Source organism: Callorhinus ursinus, unplaced genomic scaffold (genome assembly GCF_003265705.2).
Source record: "Callorhinus ursinus isolate GAN/ISIS: 27379988/994484 unplaced genomic scaffold, GSC_fseal_2.0 scaffold32, whole genome shotgun sequence".
Classification (NCBI taxonomy): Eukaryota; Metazoa; Chordata; class Mammalia; order Carnivora; family Otariidae; genus Callorhinus; species Callorhinus ursinus.
In genome coordinates, this window is record NW_027397094.1 from 12,502,568 (window position 1) to 12,522,854 (window position 20,287).

The 20,287-nt window shown below is 50.9% G+C and overlaps 1 protein-coding gene across 7 annotated transcripts in view; it reads left to right on the forward strand.

The window, feature by feature from the left end:
- The first annotated feature begins 870 nt into the window (after nucleotides 1-870).
- Nucleotides 871-20,287, forward strand: part of GNG4 (G protein subunit gamma 4) — a 66,807-nt gene continuing 47,390 nt past the window's right edge. Inside the window, exon 1 of one of the 7 annotated variants that reach the window (XM_073879023.1) lies at nucleotides 871-1,005. The gene's annotated coding sequence lies outside the window, so the exon portion shown is untranslated. Of the gene's footprint in view, nucleotides 1,006-1,787; nucleotides 1,916-2,024; nucleotides 2,244-3,573; nucleotides 3,615-9,528; nucleotides 9,637-11,432; nucleotides 11,459-20,287 lie in introns of those variants that run through there. The other 6 variants (XM_025850689.2, XM_073879027.1, XM_073879028.1 and 3 more) reach the window with 6 other exon arrangements.

Here is a 20,287-nt window from a genome sequence, read left to right on the forward strand (position 1 = left end):
CCGCCTCCACCTCGGGCTCACTGCTCAACTGGTAGTCTGCTTTCCCTTTCCCTCTGTCTCCCCCCGCCCCATGCTCTCTCTCACACTCTGCTCTCTCAAATAAATAAATAATCTTAAAAAAAAGAAAAAAAAGAAAAAAAAGAAATACAGGAGAAATAAATTTGGGGGTAGAAATAATGAGTCCAGTTTTGGATTTCTGAATTTTAAATGCAGTACCCATATATCTTTCTCATTGTTTAAAAAAGGTCAGTGCTGTAGGTATATGTGCGGCCTTAGTCATTTTACCATAGTTTAATTCTGTGCCTTAAATGGGCACTTGCGAGCTGTGAAAAAAATCTCTGTGAGATGTTTGCTGGCCCCAGGTGGGCACTTCTGAACTCTGCATTTGCATTCTGTCAGGCACTGGGAGTCAGCAAAGCTGCACATTTGTCTGGGGCAAATGTCAAGTCCGTGGGCATCAGAGATCTAAAACACAAATGATCCTTGTGTCATTTACATCCAGGAGGGGCTGCCCGATGGTGGACCAGGCCGGCGAATGTAGATCGTCAAGATATATTTCCTAATTGTCAGCCATGATTTTATATTGTTTCAATAAAGGAATTCACGTCCGCCTCCTTTTCCTACCAATCTTGCTAACACCGCTTGAAATGTTGTGGCTTCCCCGTGCCAGAGGTTCTGTATTATCTTATCAGCAGTCGGAACGCGGCCGGTAATTACGCTGTTTTTCCCTGAAAGTAGAGGACTATAATAATTAAGATGTTTAAAATATCTCTCCCGCAAAACGCTTACAGTTCAGGAGGAAGGAGGAGTGGCCAAGGATTTCCCCGCGGAGAGGGCTCCCGCTCTCCACGCACGCCGGGAATTCGTTCCCGCCTTCCTGGCCTCCGGCGGGCCTGGGGGCAGCTCGCCGCGCGCCCCAAGGGGTCCCCTGCTTGCCCGTCACTTGGCGACGTCAGCGCTACCCTTCGCCCGGAGAGCGAGACAATGCCTTGTGAATTTTCGCAGGTAGTAAGCGTCTCTCCACTCGCTGCCTGCCTTCTTTGGGGCGTTGGAGGGAACATATTATGTATTCTTTCGGGATGGATGGAAACTGGCCGCACCCAGCCTGGCTGATCCCCGGAACTAACCCCCAGGCACGCATGAGGACGCGGGAGGCTCCGGGAGCGGAACCCCGCGAGGACCGCGGCCCCGCGATCCCCGGCCACGGCCACCGCCCCGCCCCCAGCCCCTGGATGGCGCGCGCGCGCTCCGGGCGGAGTGGCGGGCCCCTCGGGGGCGCGCGGCCGGCCGGGGGTCGAGCGGGGCGGGGCGCGAGGCGGGGGGCGCGGGGAGTGCGCGGAGCCCTGGCGCGGGAGCCCCGGTGACGCACCAGTGACGTCGGCGGCGGCGGGCGGGATTTCCCGGCCCCTCCCGGGCGCCGGGCGAGACCCTGCCGCGGAGTGGGCGCGACCAACATGGAAGGAGGGCGGAAAGGGTCGGGGTGGGGAGGTGGGGGTCCCGCGCTCCGCACGCCGCCGGGCCCGCACACGCTCCGGGAGCTCCGCACCGGGGGCGGGGAGCAGACGAAGTACTTTGGGTCTGAGTGACTTCTGTCGCGCGCGGGGCACGGGCTCGCTCTCCCCGGCACCCCCGCCCCCAGCCCCACGTCGTCTTTCCCCTGCCCGGGCGGGGCTGCTGACGCGGCCCGGAGACCCCGGGGAAGGCGGGCGGGGCGGGGCGGGGCGCGCCTTTCCACCGCGAGCCCGTGAGCGCCGAGGCGCGCGGGAGCCGGGGCGCGGAGCCCGAGCCCGAGCCCGCCCAGCCCCGCGCCCGGCCGAGGAGCGATGCCGCGCGGTCTGGCCGCCCCCCGCGAGCACCGCGCCGGAGACAAAGCCCGCGCGTGAGCGGCGCCTTCGGCCCGCGCGCCCCGCTCCGGGTAAGTGGGCGCCCCGCCGGCGGGCCGGGCCCGGGGTGGCTGTGGGGGAACGGGTGGCACGGCCCTGGCTCGCGACCCCGGGGCGAGCCAGAAGCCAAAGGGCAACTCAGGCGGGAAAGTCTCTGCAACTGGAGACGCGGTTTGGTGCGTGTCGTCCTGCCGCCGTCAGTGGAAGCACGCGAAACAAATTCCTGGGGTTCCCGGGCCGCCCGCTGCGAGCCGGCCTTCGCGCTGCCGCACAGGTGGGCGTCGGCGGCGGGGCGCTGGCAGGTGAGCGCGCCCCTCGAACCCACGACCCCGGCTGAGCCCTTGGCAAACCCGAGCGCAGGTTTGGACAGACCGCTCCGAACGCTTAGGGGGTCTCCGGGTGGCCGGTGTCTCCCGATCTCTGGGGCTTGAGGTTGGGGGGGAGGCTCCCTGGGGGCCCCTTTTCCATATGTAGGTCACGAACGCTTGCCATGCTCCAGGCAGGAACGTCCCCCGTTGAAGAGGACGGCAGTGGAAGGGCTGGAGTGGTTAGTTGGTCGTTTTATTTGTGAAAATGTTTCGGCCAGTGCCTGAAGAAGCCCTTAGGATTTCGCAATCCCCCGGGATATCTGCCTCCGAGCAGTTCTGGTGGTGACAGGAGCCGCCAAGGCGAGGGTTCCGTTTCCCCGGCCTTATGGCGTCTGTCCCCGAGGCTGGTGCTGAAACCGTCTGCACTCGGAGCGCGCGCACCCAACGGCATTGGGGGGAGCTTTGGTTTAATCTTTTAATTGCCTTAGAAATAATAACGGGAGGGTGAGCGGGGGCAGAGGTGTGGCTGGAGAAAACGTCTTAACTTGGGAGGACTGGCTTATTTTCGTGTATTTTGGGCTAGGGTATTAGGAAATCCAAAAATGTTAAAGTTTGATCAAGTGATAAAGTGAATCCTGAATGCCGGGTCTCCCACCCTCTTCCCAGCCCCCCAACACGGCCGGTCCTCGTCTGCTTCTGTTACCTCCTAGGGCTGTAAAAGGCTGGCACAGGGCCTGCCGTTTCAGTCAGAACAGAAGGCCTCCTGGGCTGCACGGTGTTGCCCATTAAAACGTGTCAGTCTTGTCATCTGCTCGCGTGTCCTCACTGTGAGGCTTCCTTCCCACCGTGGGACGGACAGATTCCGTGGTAAATGCCTCAGAGCAGCAGCGAGACCTGGGCTCTGTGGCTGGCTTTTTGATTCTTTGGGGAAATCCTTTTCCAGATTTTTGCATGCTGCGGGGGAAGGGAGACACCCCGCCATCTGATCTGGCCCTGTTCCCTGCAAGAAGCTACTGTGGGAACAACTGAGATGTTAAACGGAAAGCCTTTTTCAGTCCCGAGAAACAAGATGTAAACTATGAATTATTTTTGAAGTGTGGACTTGGCTCAGTTATCAGTCTGGATAAAAGATGGATAGAGCACTTAATAAATAGTAGGTGTTAATGTAAATACAGGGTTTTTTTATTTTTATTTTTTTAAAGATTTTATTTGTTTATTTGACAGAGAGAGACATAGCGAGATTGGGAACACAAGCAGGGGGAGTGGGAGAGGGAGAGGTGGGCTTCCCGCCGAGCAGGCAGCCCGACGACGCGGGGCTCGATTCCAGGACCCCGGGATCATGACCTGAGCTGAAGGCAGACGCTTAACGACTGAGCCACCCAGGCACCCCATAAATACAGGGTTTATTGTGATGCTTTGCTAGGTAATGATGAGTAGCCTCCCCGTGGGGTTATTAAGCTGAAATAACTATTTAGGACAATGGCCTTCCTGGTTTGCTCCTCTACCACCAATCCTCCTTAAAATAAAATTGCCCAAGGGGAACCTGCGGAAGGTGTCTGGCAAGCTGAGAAATAGCACAACAAAAGGGTCATCCCCAGGAGTCCCACGATTGGCTAGGCAATTGCCTTTGACATTTCTCATGCAAGTAGAAAGGGAGGGGGGGGGGGGGGGGGGGGGGAAGCTTTTCCCGTATTCATTTTACAGTTTTTAAAGGTAAAATGACAGTCTCCAGAGTCCCCCATATCTCAGCACATTCTTTGAGGTGGTGGGACATCGGGGGGATCTTGGCGGGCACTGTCATCCCCCTGGTCCCTGGGGAAGCGAGTGCCCTGTAGCTGTCTCAGGAGGTCTGGCTTGGGCTCTAGGAGGGGTTGGGTATAATGCCGCCTCTCCCCCCTACCACTACCACCACCACAACCACCACTACACAACTACTGCTTACTGAGGAAGACAGCCAAATGGCTGAGAAAAGACAGAAGTATGCAAGACAAATCATTCTCGCTTATTTATTCACTATCACATTGTTCTTACCTTGACTCATTTTTGTTCTACTCGAAAAGGGGAGAATGCCTAAGAATGCAATGCATGTCAGTAGATTGCCCTTTTTCTTCATGACATTTTGAAATAATATCTTTAAGATCTTACCTTGATGGGGGCGCCTGGGTGGCTCAGTCGTTAAGCGTCTGCCTTCGGCTCAGGTCATGATCCTGAGGTCCTGGGATCGAGCCCCGCCTCGGGCTCCCCGCTCCGCGGGAAGCCTGCTTCTCCCTCTCCCACTCCCCCTGCTTGTGTTCCTCTCTCGCTGTGTCTCCCTCTCTCTGTGTCAAATAAATAAGTAAAACCTTTAAAAAAAAAAAAAAGATCTTACCTTGATGAGCATATACTATTCTGTAATGTCACAGATTTCCCCTTTTTATTGGTAAATATGGTAGACATGGTCAGGCACAGAGACTTATTATATATTATTATATTATTATTATACAGCTAGAGAGATTATTATTATTTCTTAAGCCAGAAACTAAAACTTAACTTCTTTAATACGCCAAAAACACTACAAAAATATCCTTTCAACAGTAGCCAGCAAGGGTATTTTAACATAATCAGAGACACTAAGTGAGTGTCAGCAAAGAAGAAGAGGGGGGCAAATACAGTATAGAAATTAGCATAATACGACTGTAAGATCTTAACTAGTTCTTTACAACCATATGAAGAATAAACCAAATATCTTAAATAAATTAGCAGAAGTGAAAAAATGCAAATGAAATTTCCATTTAGGGAAGGAAGTAGAGGCAAGAATTACTGCTGAAAGAAAAAAATCACCACAGAGAAAACATCGGGTACTTAAGAGAAGATCAGTTCAGTAAGCTAGCTGGAGCATTCCAAATCAGTTTAATTGTCGAGGAGCTTTTGTTAGGTGGTGTGCAGTTTTCCTAGTGGAACCCAGCAGACAAAATGGCAGGTCTAGGCAGATGGGTTGAAGATGCGGTGCTCGTGGAGTGGGCTCTGGTGTCCTAGGAGGAGTGAGGACACATATGAGGCTGTGGGGAAGCCACTGGTCCCTGAAGCCCTGAGGTTGCTGGGTATCAGCAAGCAAGTCACCAATGACCCAGCCTCAGAGGGCTAGACCTGGGAGGGAGCCCAGGTTAACGGGCAGTGGGGTGGAGGGAGGGAGGACCAGTCTTCAAGTCCACGAGTCACATGGATGATGGCATTTCATCCTCACACCATATGTCCAAAGTTTCTCTTGAGCAAAAAAACAACTGTCCGGGAGTGTTCTGGCAGGGTGCTTGGTGGGTAGTGGTGACTTTTTTAACTAACCAAGGAAAAGCATATACAAATGCAAAGGAGGAGCAACTGAGACACGCGGAAGGGGAGACAGGGTGATGTGTGTGGAGACCCACTCCGGGGCACTGCGCATGCACTCCTCTCACAAAAGCGCGGATTTCCTGCTGGCTCCGATTTCTCCAACCATTTCACCCTGGGTGGCTGGGTTGGCGCTCTCTAGTGGGCTGTGTGCTGTGAGGCTGAGGAAGGAGGGATAGAAGAAATGCTTAAAGCATCTCTCTGGGGGTCTCCCACTGACAATTGCATGCGCCGCACGGAGCAAACAGCCCTGGGTCCACTAACTCGCACCACCTGTGCCTGTCTGCTTTCCTCATCGGTGCCTGTGTTTCCTCCCAGCATTCGTGTCTAATTTGCAACGCTGGGAGCTTCTCTTCCACCCCCTGCTCAGGGTCACCACCAAAGGAAGAGGGCTAAGGAGATCGCAATAGGGAGAAAGGAAACTTCTTATTAGAACATCTTTACAACTACAGCAAAAGGTGTTAATATGAAAAATGTACCCTACGTGCCCCCAGAGACCCACCACCCAAATTCTACCGTATTTACTTCTGGTGTTTTATCCCACAAATAGGTAAAATTGAGAGATCTTCACCAAAAACACGGTGCAAGTATGAAAGTCCAAGTAGGAGAAAAGGAATTTGAAGTAGAAAGGAAAGAGCGAGGGAACGTTGAAAGGGATTTGGGAAGCAGAGCAATGTATGAAGGTTGCTGCAGGCAATCTGTTGGGAGGAGGTTATTGTCAGTGGTGGCCCAGACGGCTCTGTGGCTCAGGTTCTGAACACTGTTGGTGAGGCAGAGGCAGGGATGGCAGACAGTGGGTGGGGTGCCTCCTCTTGGCACCCTGGGATGTTGGCGGGGGAGGGGCAGAGATCTAGCGGCATATAGGCTGGGGCAGCCTGCATTTGCTGGCTACCCCACTGCACACTCCCCATACAGCAAGGTCTGCTTTCCAAGTCAAGCAACAGAACCCAGAATCAAATCACTAATACACCTTTGAAAAAAATGTTTTCTCCCCGCACCACAATACTCACTGTTATTGGGAAATTCTGGCAGCCGAGGACCCTCCCCCCACACCCATACAAACTGAATCTCTGTGGCCTGATGCCCTCCTTTTTATCTGTAAGACCCGCTATCACAGTGGCCTCTACCTTCCCATCTCTCCTTATCTGTATGAGCTTCCAGACACACCCAAGAACTGGTATCCTCCCCTGAAAGGTTTGTCTAGCCTGATCCAGGGAGGCATCTGCCCTCTCCTGTTGCCCTGGAGTACCTGCTGTGCATGCCCTTGGTGGAAACTGTAGGGAAGGAAAAAAAGCTTTTCCTCTACCCTCTTAGGTTTAGTGACTGGAGCCTGTGAATTAAACTGACAACAGGAGAGATTAACAGGAGAAAAAGAGCCAAATTAATAGGAGAAAAAGTTTATTGTACATGCACACAGGAGCTTCACAGGGAAGAAGAGAAATCCTGAAGAAGCAGTTAGGTTTGGGAGCTTATATAGGATCTTTAAAAAAAGGGGGAAATAAATTGTGGGAAAGTGACAAGACAAAGAAAAAGGGATATGAGCTTTTAGGGGCAGTAAATTGTGGGAAGGTAAATACAGGAGGAAGACTTATGGAAGATCAGAGTTATTTTAGCAAGGTTTGTTTGTGCAGACCATCTTGGTGCCCGCTTTCTCTCTCCAGTGATAATGGTGGTTTTCTTCCTTCTGGTAGGGGAGATGGAAGGGATAAACCCCTTCACAGAAAGAAACAGACATCTTGGCAGAGAGGGTGAGGCCAGGGAGTTCTTCTGTGTCTGCTGTTTCTTACTTGCATTTGGCTCAAAATAGTCCTTATGCCAAAGTGGCATATTTGGGGGTGGTATATTCTGAACTCCCTTCAGAATGTCCAGCAGGACCTTTCCTTAGTGCAATCTAGAGCCCGAAGCCTGTGTTATGCCAAACAGCATGAGTAATCCCTATTTGGTTTTAGTTCCTGTTAATTTGGGGAAAATTCTCTTTTCCCTGTGCCCCATGGGGCTCCAGTGGTCTATAGATTCTTATTTACCCCCAACCCCTGTGGGACCACATGCACGAGGGAAGGCTGCATCCTGGCTACGGAGACAGATTATATAAGTGTACAAGTGTATGTTTGATGGTATATAAAGGGGGAAACAGGTGTCACAAGGGTGTAAAGACACAGTCAAGCTCCTGAACTCTTAAGGGCAGTGGTGGCTCTGGAGTGTGGCCAAGAGGGGACGAGGGTAGAGCCTGAGTGGAGAATCTGAAGGCATTGAACCTTAAGGAAAACAACAAAGGGAAACTGGCAGTGATGTCAGCCACTGAATTTTTTCTGGAACAAGATGAGCTATAGATACATTAATTGGCCTTCATCAGCATCACATACCCTCTCCTTCAGTTGAATTGTATCTAGCAGGGATGAGGTCACTGGAGCCTTCTGCTCACCCAGACCATCTGGGTACCCGTGTAGACCCCACTCTGGACCCACCACCCCATTACCCTGTCCCTGTCTGGAGTAGCTTTACCTCCTCGCCGTTCCAGTCAGAGTTTGGTGTTTCAAACTTGGTTGATATTGTAGAACTGAAGGCTTGGGGGCTCTTTCCCGCCGATCTTTCTGTGCTGGCTCGGTGTGCTGTGCTGGGTCTCCTCAAGCTCAGAACTCTTCCAGAGAGGCTGGACAGAAGCCCTGTGTGTCCTGCTCTGGGGGTACCAGCCCTCACACCCCAGGTTCACTGTGCCGCCTGATGGGTCAGATTCCTCCCAACTCCCCAGTTTCTCTCCAGACCCTCTCCTTCTGCTAGAATTTGCTGTAGTCCGTTGTGTCAGAACTAAGTCAATGGTTGGCCTGGACCCAGGCACGTTTTTACAAAACAGAAATTTTCTTTGTCACGGGACTTGTCATCACAGACTTCTGATCCACACCGTGACCAGCCTTCCCAGAGTTGTCCACCTTTCTCTGGTTTTCCTGTGAGTTATTGCTGTAAGCCATCCTCCTTGCTGGGATGCTATGGAAGGACTTTTCCAAAGCATGTGTGTTGCTGCAAGTGGTAGATACGTTCCTAAAAGATCGTACATAAGCCACGTATTTCTAAGACGTTCGCGTAATGAACATGGGACCAGGTGTTTCAGGCACTGATGGTTTAAAGATGAATAAAGCCTTCAGAGCACTCGTAATCTAGGGGCAATATGAGCGCGAAAACAACTCGCCTGGCCCTGGATTAACGCCGCCACGGCCGCGTTTCGAGCACTGTGGGAGTGGTGATAACAGGAACACTCATTCTTCCTGAGAGCGGGGGGGGGGGGGGGCGGGAAGGGAAGGGCCTGACAGCTGAGGACCCGGAAAGCTGAGCAAGATTTTCCAACCCACGAATGTGAGCAAAGGCTTTCCAGGCGGAGGGACCGGCCTGTGCAAAGGCTCAGAGTTGGGGGTGACAAATGGCACAGTCTGTTCTGGGATGAATGGGAACCTGGGGCAGTCAAGAAGCCGAGGCAGGGTTTAGCAGGCACCGGGGGCCCTCTGTGCCTGCTGTGGGCCGGGTCAGAGGAACAAGGCAGGGGAGGCAGGGGAGGCAGGGCCACAAGGCTGGGCTGCAGCTGGCCCCAGATGCCCGGGCCCTCAGGGCAGTCCGCGCTGCTGTCTGACCAGCGGTGGAAGGGAAGGAAGATGCCGGTGCCTGGGTGGCCCCTTTGGGCCTGGACAGAGAGGACAGTATGACCTGGGTTAGTGAATGGAAGGGGAAGAACGAGCCAGGCAAGCAGAGAGAGAGTGTGGGACCAGGCAGGTGAGGAGGTAATGCATCCTCTTTCTAATGCAGGTTTTCTGGCAGTGAAGTCCCTTAGAAGGGACCCGCCTGCCCAGCAGTCCCTGAGGCCGCTCAGGCCGCCAGTGTCTGGGAGGCCACAGCGAGCCCGCCGGCGCCACACTGCCTTGGATGACTCATTATTTCTGTGTTCAAGCAGTTACAGCTCTGTCTCTTGTTTATGATTCCTTTGTCCCCCTAACGCTTACAAATTTGATCTGATGCTGGCCGCACCATCTCTCTCTGCACGTGGATGTCGGGGATTACAGTTGATTAGCCTTCAGGGAGAGCGTGTCTATCCAAGGGTGAGTTTTTGGTGTTTTTTTTTTTTTTTCCCCAAACGTTGTCACCCTATACCTACCCCAAGCTCTGGTGGCCTGAGGCAGGAGGGCTGGGCCCTGGCCTTGCATCCCAGTAACCATGGCAACTCACCTAAGACGCCCACACATTTGTCCAGGGCCCCCTCCCCACTCTTGACTTTCCTCCGGTTCTTCCTGGCCAGCCTCCTCCTTGGACCTCTGTTAGCTGTGAAATGTGCCCCGTGGTGGGGTTCTGTCTTTTTCCTCACTCCCTGCGTACTGCTGGCTTCTCCCCCTGGGACTCTTCACGTGCTGGGGGACAAGGAGCAACCAATGGAAGGGGGGACAAATTCCTGCCCTCACAGAATTTACGTTCTAGTAGAGGGAGCAGGCCAGTAAGAATAAGCCGGGAAATCAAAAGCGATTTCAGTAAGGAAATTAATATATGAGCATCTTAGAATGTGACGAGTGCTTGGGAGAAAAATAAAACGAGGAAGGAAGGAAGATAACAGAATTCCAGGGAAAGGCTATTGCAGATTTTAAACAAGCTGCTTCTGGAAGGACTCTGTGTAGATCCAAGACGAAGGAAGGAAACAGACTTGTCACAGAGGTGCAGAGGCAGCGAAAATGGAATGAGATGAAAATGTGCCGGGCCCACAGATGATTCATGCCCAGCTGCCTTCCTTGACAGCCTCCACCACACCCCAGCATCCGAGGAAGCCACGTCTCCCAAAAGGAGCATTTGGTGGTCTGATTCGAGGCAGAGGAAGAGACTCATAGCAAAATAACACCCAGCACCATGATCTCCCTGTTTTGTGGATGCCCCACCAGTCCAGCCACTGAATCAAGGGGCTGCGTGGCTCCGGAGGAACCAAGAGCAGGCAATAGGGAGGGAGCCCTAATCCAAAGGCGTTTGAGTCACCCAGAGCCCTCCAGAGGGTGCCCCTGAGAGGCCGGATCAAAGACCACATGTCTGAAAGATCTGGGGGCTAACTGGAGGAGGGAGCTGCCACCCTTGGGCCCCTCCACTGTGGACGCAGATGGGCTGGAAGACAGCTCGGTGAGAACTGCTTCGTGGATTCTTGCTGTGTGGCCTGGTGGGTGAGCAGTAAGCTTGCTTAATGATGGGCAGCATCGGCTGTACCTTCCATTTTTACACACCTCTTTTAGGAATCCTATCTTAGCAGCACAGACTGTCTGGAAAATTCTGGGCAGATCCCGTCAGTGGTTCCCAAACCTGGCTGCATAGCAGAATGACTTTGGGTGTTTTCCAAAATCCCACCTCACCCCTGGACGTTCTGACCCAGCAGTTCTGAGCTGGGGCCCAGGAATCTGTGTTTTTTGAGTTTTGTGAACCACTGAAACAGATGATTTCTGCAGGTCGTCCTTCCATGTGACTGAAAACCCCAAGCCACCCAAGCAGTCCCAGACTGTTTCCTATGCCAGCCACCCCCCGCCCTGGAGCTGTGAGACAGTGACTCCCCACAGATACCATGAGGCCAAAGCACCTGCAAGAGCAAGAACCTCTTTCTGGGCTGAGCATGGGGCTCTGTCTTCCCCTGCTTTTCCTGACAGCTTCACTGTTGGGGAACCAGCTATTCACCCTGAAGATCTGCATCTGTGCAGAGCATGATGACCCCAAAATACAGACCTCCTCCCCACCCCTGCCCCACAGCTCCCCTCCGGTGGGTCACAGCAGCCCTACGGTTCTGGGACCCCGCAGGTGCATGAACTGACATTCACCCTTGTTTGCTGAGGACCCAGGGAGGACCATTAGTCATTGAGGACACTTGTGAACACTACTAGACCAGTGGGCCGGAACACAGAGGTGAGTAAAGGGAGGTCCCGGGTCTTGAGGAATTTACACGCTAGTGAGGGAGACAGATGATTGTAACACAACACAGAATTAAGAACCTAAACACAGCAGGACACCACACCCAGTCTAGGTCAGGAAAGGCTTCCAGAAGGAGGTCTTGGGACTTAGTCAGATGAAAGGGTTGGGTGACAGCTAATGAACGGTGAAGACTTCAGAGGCTAAGAGTTTTTGTTTCAGCAAATAATGATAATAGCAGCTAACATTTATTGAGTGCTCACTACAAGCCAGGCTCTAAGTGTCTTATATGGTATTAAGTGTGTATTTCCTTGAGGGGCACCTGGGTGGCTCAGTCACTTAGGCAGTGGCCAACTCTTGATCTCAGCTCATGTCTTTTGATCTCAGGGTCATGAGTTCAAGCCCTGCATTGGGCTCCATGATGGGTACGGAGCCTACTTAAAAAACAAATATATTCGGAGCACCTGGGTGGCTCAGTTGGTTAAGCAACTGCTTTTGGCTCGCGTCATGATCCTGGAGTCCCGGGATCGAGTGCCGCATCGGGCTCCCTGCTCAGTGGAGAGTCTGCTTCTCCCTCTGACCTCTCCCCTCTCATGCCCTCTCTCAACCTCTCAAATAAATAAATAAAATGTCTAAAAAAATAAGTAAATATATTCATACCTATTTATTCCTTGGCAACTATGGTTGTAGGAAACATACTGGCCCTGACCCCAAAGATGGCCACACTGGAACCTGTGAGTCTGTTACCTTACAGAGCAAAAGGGATTTTGCAGATGTGATTAAGTTAAGACTCCTGAGATGGGGAAAGTATCCTGGATTATTTGGTGGGCCCGATGTAATCACAAGTGTCCTTATAAAAGGAGGACAGCAGTGTCACAGGGATTGGAGGATGTTAGACTGCTGCTTGGAAGACGGAGGAGGGGCTGAGAGCAAGGGGTGCAGGCCCCACCAGAAGCCGGGAAAGGCAAAGAAACAGATTCCCCCCAGAGCCCCCAGCAGCCCTACGGACGCTGTGCGGTTTCTAACACCAGAACTCTCAAATCACAAATCTTTGTGATTGTTGTTGTGATAAACTGTTGTTTAACCCATAAGTTTGTTGTGATACCTGCAGCAGGCCTAGGAAGCTCATACAGACTCTTCCTGTTTCACCACTGGAAAAAACAAGGGGCTGAGTAATTTGCCCAAAGGTTGCATAGCGAGCAAGGAGCAGACCCAGCATTCCAAATTCAGCCTTTTGGCTCCAGATCCTGCTGTGGCTCACTCTTGCCCATGTCCTGCCCGGGGGATGGTTGGGAGACTTGGGAGCATCAGAACATGAACCCAACAAGGCAGGCAGACAGGAGCTGGATCCTAGGGCCTTCTTGGTTGAGGGGAGGGGTGGCCTGCACTGCTTCTTTGCCTGAGCTCCTTTCCAGAGGTCTGCTCACATCCACGCCAACCGTGGGTGCCCTGCACTCCGGAGGCGAGGCCGGCTCCCCACCCCTGCTCACCCCGTTCCACCTGACGCCAGGTGCAGACTGAGCCATGTGCTGATGCAAACCTCTACCTTGCTCCATCATCACGTGGTTTTAAAGCGCCTTTCTGGCCGGGTAGTTAGGGAGAGACTCTGGTTAAGCACGGCGTCCTTATGCGTATTGGATTCTCCTATTCCCAAACATCTGTTTCTGTCTCAGTCTTCTTTCATCCGTTCTCATTCTTTAAACAATTTTTTATATTAGGAGTTCTTTAATATAAAGCATACTCATCCCTCAGTCTTGGACCGAAATTAAGTGGTCGGAAGAATTTTAAGACAGTGTTTCAAGGTTAAGCACAGTAAACACTACCTGATAACCACTACTCCAGCTACGTCTGCCAAATTTCTATTTCAAATATTTCACAGGCACTGCTTAGATTCTCGAAGGAGCAATAGCTAACACTTGATTAGCGTCTTGTACTTTACCGAAAGCATTCACTATAAACCTGCCCACTTGATCTTTTCAGCAGCACTGGGAGGCCTGAATTTTTATCCCCATTCTTGACTGAGAAACGAAGTCTCAAGGATAATTTGGCTGAGGCGCGCAGCAGAGCCAGGATGGAAACTCGGGGCTTCTACACATTGTTGATTGCATTCTTTTGCCTCGTAGGGGGAAAAATGGCCCCAAATGCCCTTACAAGGCCATAGGGTTCCAGATGCCAGGTCAGATGTGCCCCTACCAAGGACAGAAATAAGATGCGAGGGCATCCACGTACCACCACCACCTGTCCGGGGCCCGACCTGCTGGAGGGAGCGCGTGAGACCCCCCCCCCGCCCGGGCCTTTGACATGAGCACGTGCTAGGGCGTAGTTTGGATGAGGCTCACCAGTACCTTGGGGCACAGGTGGGCATCCTGCTGAGGACCCATAATGATATGCAGGCCTGCTGGCAGGAGGCCCGAGGAGAACACGGCCTCAGCATGGGTGACATGACCCTGAGTGGCCACGAGGTTCCAGCAAGGCTGGGCTCCCCGTGTGATGAAGACAGAGAAGACAGGCCCGCTTCCCAGTGCGAACTGCTCTCCTCACACGTGGGTCCCCCAGGCTCCTGGGTTATTCTGTGCTGCTCACCGTGCCTCTCCCAGCACAGGTGTCCAAGGGACAAGTGAATCCTTGGCCTTTCTTTTCTTTCTAGGTGTCTCTGGGGTCCTCCCTTTCTGCAAGCCATCTTCACATAAATCCAAAGCTCTCGCAATCCAAAACATGTTCCCAAAGAGGGTTTTCAGAACTCGCTTTGAAAGAAAAAAGCAAAACCCCTCTTTGTCTTTCTTTTCCCGCTTTAATAATCCTAGTTCCCCCTGAGGCAACATGGATGCCTCCGGCTGGCCAGAGAAGGGCAGGAGACAAAGCACAGACCAGTACATCAGGACGCGGTCTCGCTGCATACACCCTGGCTGTGACCCAGGAGTCCCCTGGCAGCGTGGGGCTACCAGCTGTCCACCACTAGCTGGCTGGTTAAAGGGGGTTACTTTACTTCCCTTCTTCTAGCCTTCAGTTTCTGCCAGGGGGTACCCAGAACGACTGCAAGAGGTCTCTGAATCCAGGTCCAGCCCAGGAGCCCTGTGGAGACTGAATATGCAATGTCACATGCTTGTCTACCGCTGACCTGCAAGTGTGCATCGGCATCCGTGGGATCAGGAAAATAAGATGAATTTAAGTGTATTTCTGAAGCCTTTACATCACTCTGTATCTTCTGAGTCAAAAGATATCAAAAGTACTGCTACAGGGAGTCTCCTTTTTTTTTTTTTTTAATTTTAGAAGGGACCTTTATGCTTTAAAACCATTGGAGCCCTAGTCTGTGAAATCCTTTCCATTTCAAGTACTCTGTGGTTCATTAGCAAATGTTATGGTAGATTTTCTAAATACCATACATTTATTTGCTCTCTACTTTTTTCCAAGTTGTCTTTCAGTATCAGCTGCTGGCTTCTGAGCAGGAAGAATTGCTAAGCAGCCTTGCTCCTTCTGCAGGGAACTGGGTGGAGAATTTCCAGAGGACAGGTCTTTCCCAAATAGAGATAGAAGACAATTCTAACACTGGCTGTTGGTCCCTCAACTTCCCTGGCTAAGCGGCGACGAGTTGGTGACCAGTGGGGACTGGTAGGACCTCTGCTCCCATCCCCCTGTTTCATTTTATCTGAGTCTCAGATTTGGATACTTATCTTTGCATCTCATGGAGACTTTGTAGGTGAGCTGGACCATGTGTACATTTTTCTTGCTTCTTAAAGCCTTATTATCTTGGTTAGACTCTTCCCTTCTCAGGTGCCTCTGCCCAACAACGAGTTGATTTCTGGTTCAAAGGACAAATAGCCAGGAGCCATCCCCCCGGGCCGACTGTCTTGCTCAGAGATGGCCCAGAGATTTCGCACCCCGGTCCAGCCTGATGGTGTAGGTGCTGCACTTAGGGGTAGGGCATGGCTGGCATTGGTCAGATCAGCTAAACAGATCCTATGGTCCGTGGCTTCCTTGGCTACTGGGAAAGTAGAACGTCTCTCCACTTGCCTCCAGCCTCAGCCCAGCCCCTTGCCACCCCCACCTGTACCACTCAGGGACAGTTCACCCTGGACAACTACTTTGCAGGGGTCATAAGCAGGCTGTCAACAGGATAAAGAAAAACTCACATTAGACTCTGTATCTTTTTTCCTGGACACCCAGATCACTTTCAGCCTTATTTAATGTGTCCATTTTTCCCCCTTTGCTGCTTAAACATTCTCCTCCATGCATAGCTCACTTGAGCTACACAAATCAGTCTGTCTGCAAAGTATGAATAAACACCTTGGAGAGATCCCGTTAATGTCTGTAATACACAATCAACAGTGTTCGTGGGTGATGGCCTGCGAGGTCTCAGGCTTCCTTCCTCTTTTGAAGACAACTGTCTGAGCAGTCATTTGGTCATAAATTCTCCTAAACTAGAATGAAAACTCTATTACGAATTTTCTTTGGTTTATTTTTTTTCATCACGATCAAGCCATTAGGTTGTTATCTGATCTCAGAAAGTCAAGTGACAATGTCTCAGCTTTTATGAATCTGCTAAGTTGTCTTACTGGTTTTGTTCCCACCTGGGGCATCGTACTTGACTCTGATCTTTTTGGGACAAGACAATGACAGACTGTTACAAAGGGGAACCCCGAAATGCAGAGACGGAAACTTGCCCGCAGTCAGACAAGTCATCAAAAATAGAAATGGGATTAGAAGCAAATCTCCTGGCTTCTCATCCACACTTCCTATCTGAAAAACAAAACAAAACAAAACAAACAAAACCCTCTTTTTCCAAACCTTTCATCTCCAGAACGGGCATCGGAGCATTCTGACTGCTCCTACTTGACTTGAAGGAGAATTCTTGAATTTATTTCTGGTAGCTGGTTTGCAGAGGAGGTGCTCAGTCTTTGCACAACGATGAAAAGTATGAAAACTGAGTCCTGCCCTGCAGGAGGCGTTCTCCAGCTGGGAAACAGCAAGCCTCTCTGTGCAGCCTGCTGACCCTCTGCTTGTGGTCTACCGCGTCCTCCCAGGGCTTCTTTAAAACTCACGTGACATAGTCCCGGAGTGAAGTTTTCCAGTCCATCTGTGCCATCATGTGCTCAGCTGAGGATTAATCCCTGCATCACCACTTTTAGAAGAATTAAAAGAAAGTAATTATGCTCGAGGTGTAGGCAGCGTGAAGTCGGAAGTCTCTTGAGAGTCCCGCGGTGCCTCCCCCCGGGGGGGAGGGGTGGCTGTGTGAGCATCAGGCTCAGGACTGCTGCGTCCAGGAGGGTTGGGTGACAGAGGCTTCCATTCCACAGAGCAGTGGACGACTGGCTGTGACAGCAATCGGAGCTCCTTTCCTGTACGACGGGGGAGGGCCAGGCTTCCTAAGGGGTGCTGAGCCGCACCCACAGCGCTCAGGGTGGGCGGACCCACGGGGCCTCGCACTGGCATCTCGGGCCATCAGAACTCCCTGTGCTCTCCCCAGAATTCCCAGGATGAACAAAACACCTGGCTTTGTTGGCTCTGCCTTGATGGGGCCTCTGCTCTGCGGACACCAGTCTGCCGGTCTTGACTGACGGCGGCCTCTGCACTCAACAGCAAAGTCAGGTACTTAGCCTGCTCTGAAGGTGTGTATCTGACCGCCTTCAGGTGTTGGTGATCCAGGGACCATTTTGAAACAGTCTCACAAGAGAATTCTTGAATTTCTTGAATAAAGAGTGGCGGCGTCTTTCATGAGCTTGTGCTTGATTTATGTGAAGTGATGATGAAGGAACGGGGACCTCAAATATCTTACAGTTGTCGTCTTGTTAATTTATTTATTTTTCAGTTAGACTAACAAACTTTATTTTTATTATGTTATGTTAGTCACCATACAGTACATCATTAATTTTTGATGTAGTGTTCCATGATTCATTGTTTGCGTATAACACCCAGTGCTCATTATAACACGTGCCCTCCTTAATACCCACCCCCCGGCTACCCCGTCCCCCCACCTGCCTCCCCTCCGAAACCCTCAGTTTGTTTCCCGGAGTCCATGGTCTCTCATGGTTCGTCTCTCCCTCTCTGATTTACCCCCCTTCCGTTTTCCCTTCCTTCTCCTAATGTCCTCCATGCTGTTCCTTATGATCCACAAATAAGTGAAACCATATGATAATTGTCTTTCTCTGCTTATTTCACTTAGCATAATCTCCTCCAGTCCCATCCATGTTGATGTAAAAGTTGGGTATTCATCCTTTCTGATGGCTGAGTAATATTCCATTGTATATATGGACCACATCTTCTTTATCCATTCATCTGTTGAAGGGCATCTCGGCTCTTTCCACAGTTTGGCTGTTGCGGACATTGCTGCTATGAACATTGGGGTGCATGTGCCCCTTCTTTTCACTACATCTGTGTCTTTGGGGTAAATACCCTATAGCGCAATTGCTGGGTCATAGGGTAGCTCCATTTTTAACTTTTTGAGGAAACTCCACACTGTTTTTCCAGAGTGGCTGTACCAACTTGCATTCCCACCAACAGTGTAAGAGGGTTCCCCTTTCTCCACATATTCTCCAACTCTGTTGTTTCTTGCCTTGTCAATTTTTGCCATTCTCACTGGTGTAAGGTGATATCTCAGTGTGGTTTTGATTTGAATTTCCCTGATGGCTAATGATGTTGAACATTTTTTCATATGTCTGTTAGCCATTTGAATGTCTTCTTTGGAGAAGTGTCTGTTCATGTCTTCTGCCCATTTTTTGACTTGATTATTTGTTTTTGGGGTGTTGAATTTGAGAAGTTCTTTATAGATCTTGGATACCAGCCCTTTGTCTGTAGTGTCATTTGCAAATATCTTCTCCCGTTCCATGGATTGCCTCTTAGTTTTCTTGACTGTTTCCCTTGCTGTGCAGAAGCTTTTTATCTTGATAAAGTCCCAAAAGTTCATTTTGCTTTTGTTTCCCTTGCCTTTGGAGACGTGTCCTGAAAGAAGTTGCTGTGGCTGAGGTCGAAGAGGTTACTGCCTGTCTTCTCCTCTAGGATTTTGGTGGATTCCTGTCTCACATTAAGTTCTTTCATCCATTTAGAGTTTATCTTTGTGTATGGTGTAAGAGAATGGTTGAGTTTTATTCTTCTGCATGTAGCTGTCCAATTTTCCCAGCACCATTTATTGTAGAGACTGTCTTTTTTCCATTGGATATTTTTTCCTGATTTGTCGAAGATTAGTTGACCATAGAGTTAAGGGTTCATTTCTGGACACGCTATTCTGTTCCATTGGTCTATGTGTCTGTTTTTGTGCTAATACCATGCTGTCTTGGTGATCACAGCTTTGTAATATAGCATGAAGTCAGGCAATGTGATGCCCCCAGCTTTGTTTTTCTTTTTCAACATTCCCTTGGTGATTCGGGATCTTTTCTGGTTCCATACAAATTTTAGGATTGTTCGTTCCAGCACTTTGAAAAATGCCAATGGTATTGTAAAAGGGATGGCATTGAAAGTGTAGATTGCTCTGGGCAGCATAGACATTTTGACGATGTTTATTCCTCCAGTCCATGAGCATGGAATGTTTTTCCTGTTGTCATCCTATTTAAAAGAATGGGAAAGGGTGCCTGGGTGGCTCAGTCGGTGAAGCGTCTGTCTTCAGGTCAGGTCATGATCCTGGGGTCCTGGGATCGAGTCCCGCATCGGGCTCCGTGCTCCGTAGGGAGCCTGCTTCTCCCTCTGTCTGCCCCTCCCCCTGCTTGTGCTCTCTCTGTCTCTTAAATAAATAAAAATCTTAAAATAAAATAAAAATGAACCTAACATATTTTATGTTCTCAAAAGAGCCAGCAGTCTAGAAAGGAAGAAAACACACCTTCACCGCTATTTGAATACAAGAGTACAAGGTCTAAGGCGGTGAGGGCAAAAAAAGCCTAGAAGTATCACAGTGATGGACTGTGGCGCTCAGCTCCAGGGACCACGGGGGCAAGCCAGCACAAGAAAGTTTTGTTTGAGAAGGTGATAGCATCTGAATGAGACCCTGAAAATGAGCAGAAGCAGCTTTTATCGGGAAGATTTGGGGTGGCAAATAAAATAGCGAAAGGCACCTAAGAGTCAACTCAGGCAGCCGACTTGGAGCTGGGATTGGAATTATTTCATATTGAATATTACACGGAGGAAGTTTGGTACCAATTTTTTAAAAGCCTCCCATATTTGACATTTGAGAAGAATTCATGCACCGTTACATTAACTGTGGTTTCAGAAATAAAATAATGGCTTTATCCGACCCTCTGCTCTTTCTTGCCTTATATAAACATCAGTTTCACTCCTTAACTCCTGCATGAAAAATCAAGCAGGTGTTAAACTTCATCACTTCCAAGTACAGCAAATGCCAGTTCCGTACAGAGAGGGACTGCACAGTTGTCTCCTGGTCCTGCTCTGTTCTGTGGGGCCCCAGTGGAGTAATTACCTGGAGGGCCCTCTGGCTGCCGCACGATCAGTCACAAAGATTCCAACGAAACAAGCCTTCAAAGAGGTGACCTGGTCATAAATTACTAGTGAGCTACAGAGATCCAGATGAGATGCTGAGACCAGGCGCCCTCGACCCAGGACTTGCATGGAGGCCGCAGAATCAAAGGAGGTTGAGGACTCGGATCACAAACGTGGAGGCAAGCAGCTGAATGAAGCAGGCAGGGCGGGAAGCTGGGCTTGCTGCTGGCAAGCCGTCGTTAACCCGGGCCACCCTCCAGGGCTGGTGTGAATCCCCGTCCACAGACTCAGGTGTGGGGGAGGAAGACGGTTCTTCTAATTTCCCTGTAACTCCTCTTTCACTGAAGCATGCATCCCTCTGGCCGGCAGGGGACTTCAGTCTCGGTCTTGACCAGGTGTCCCCCG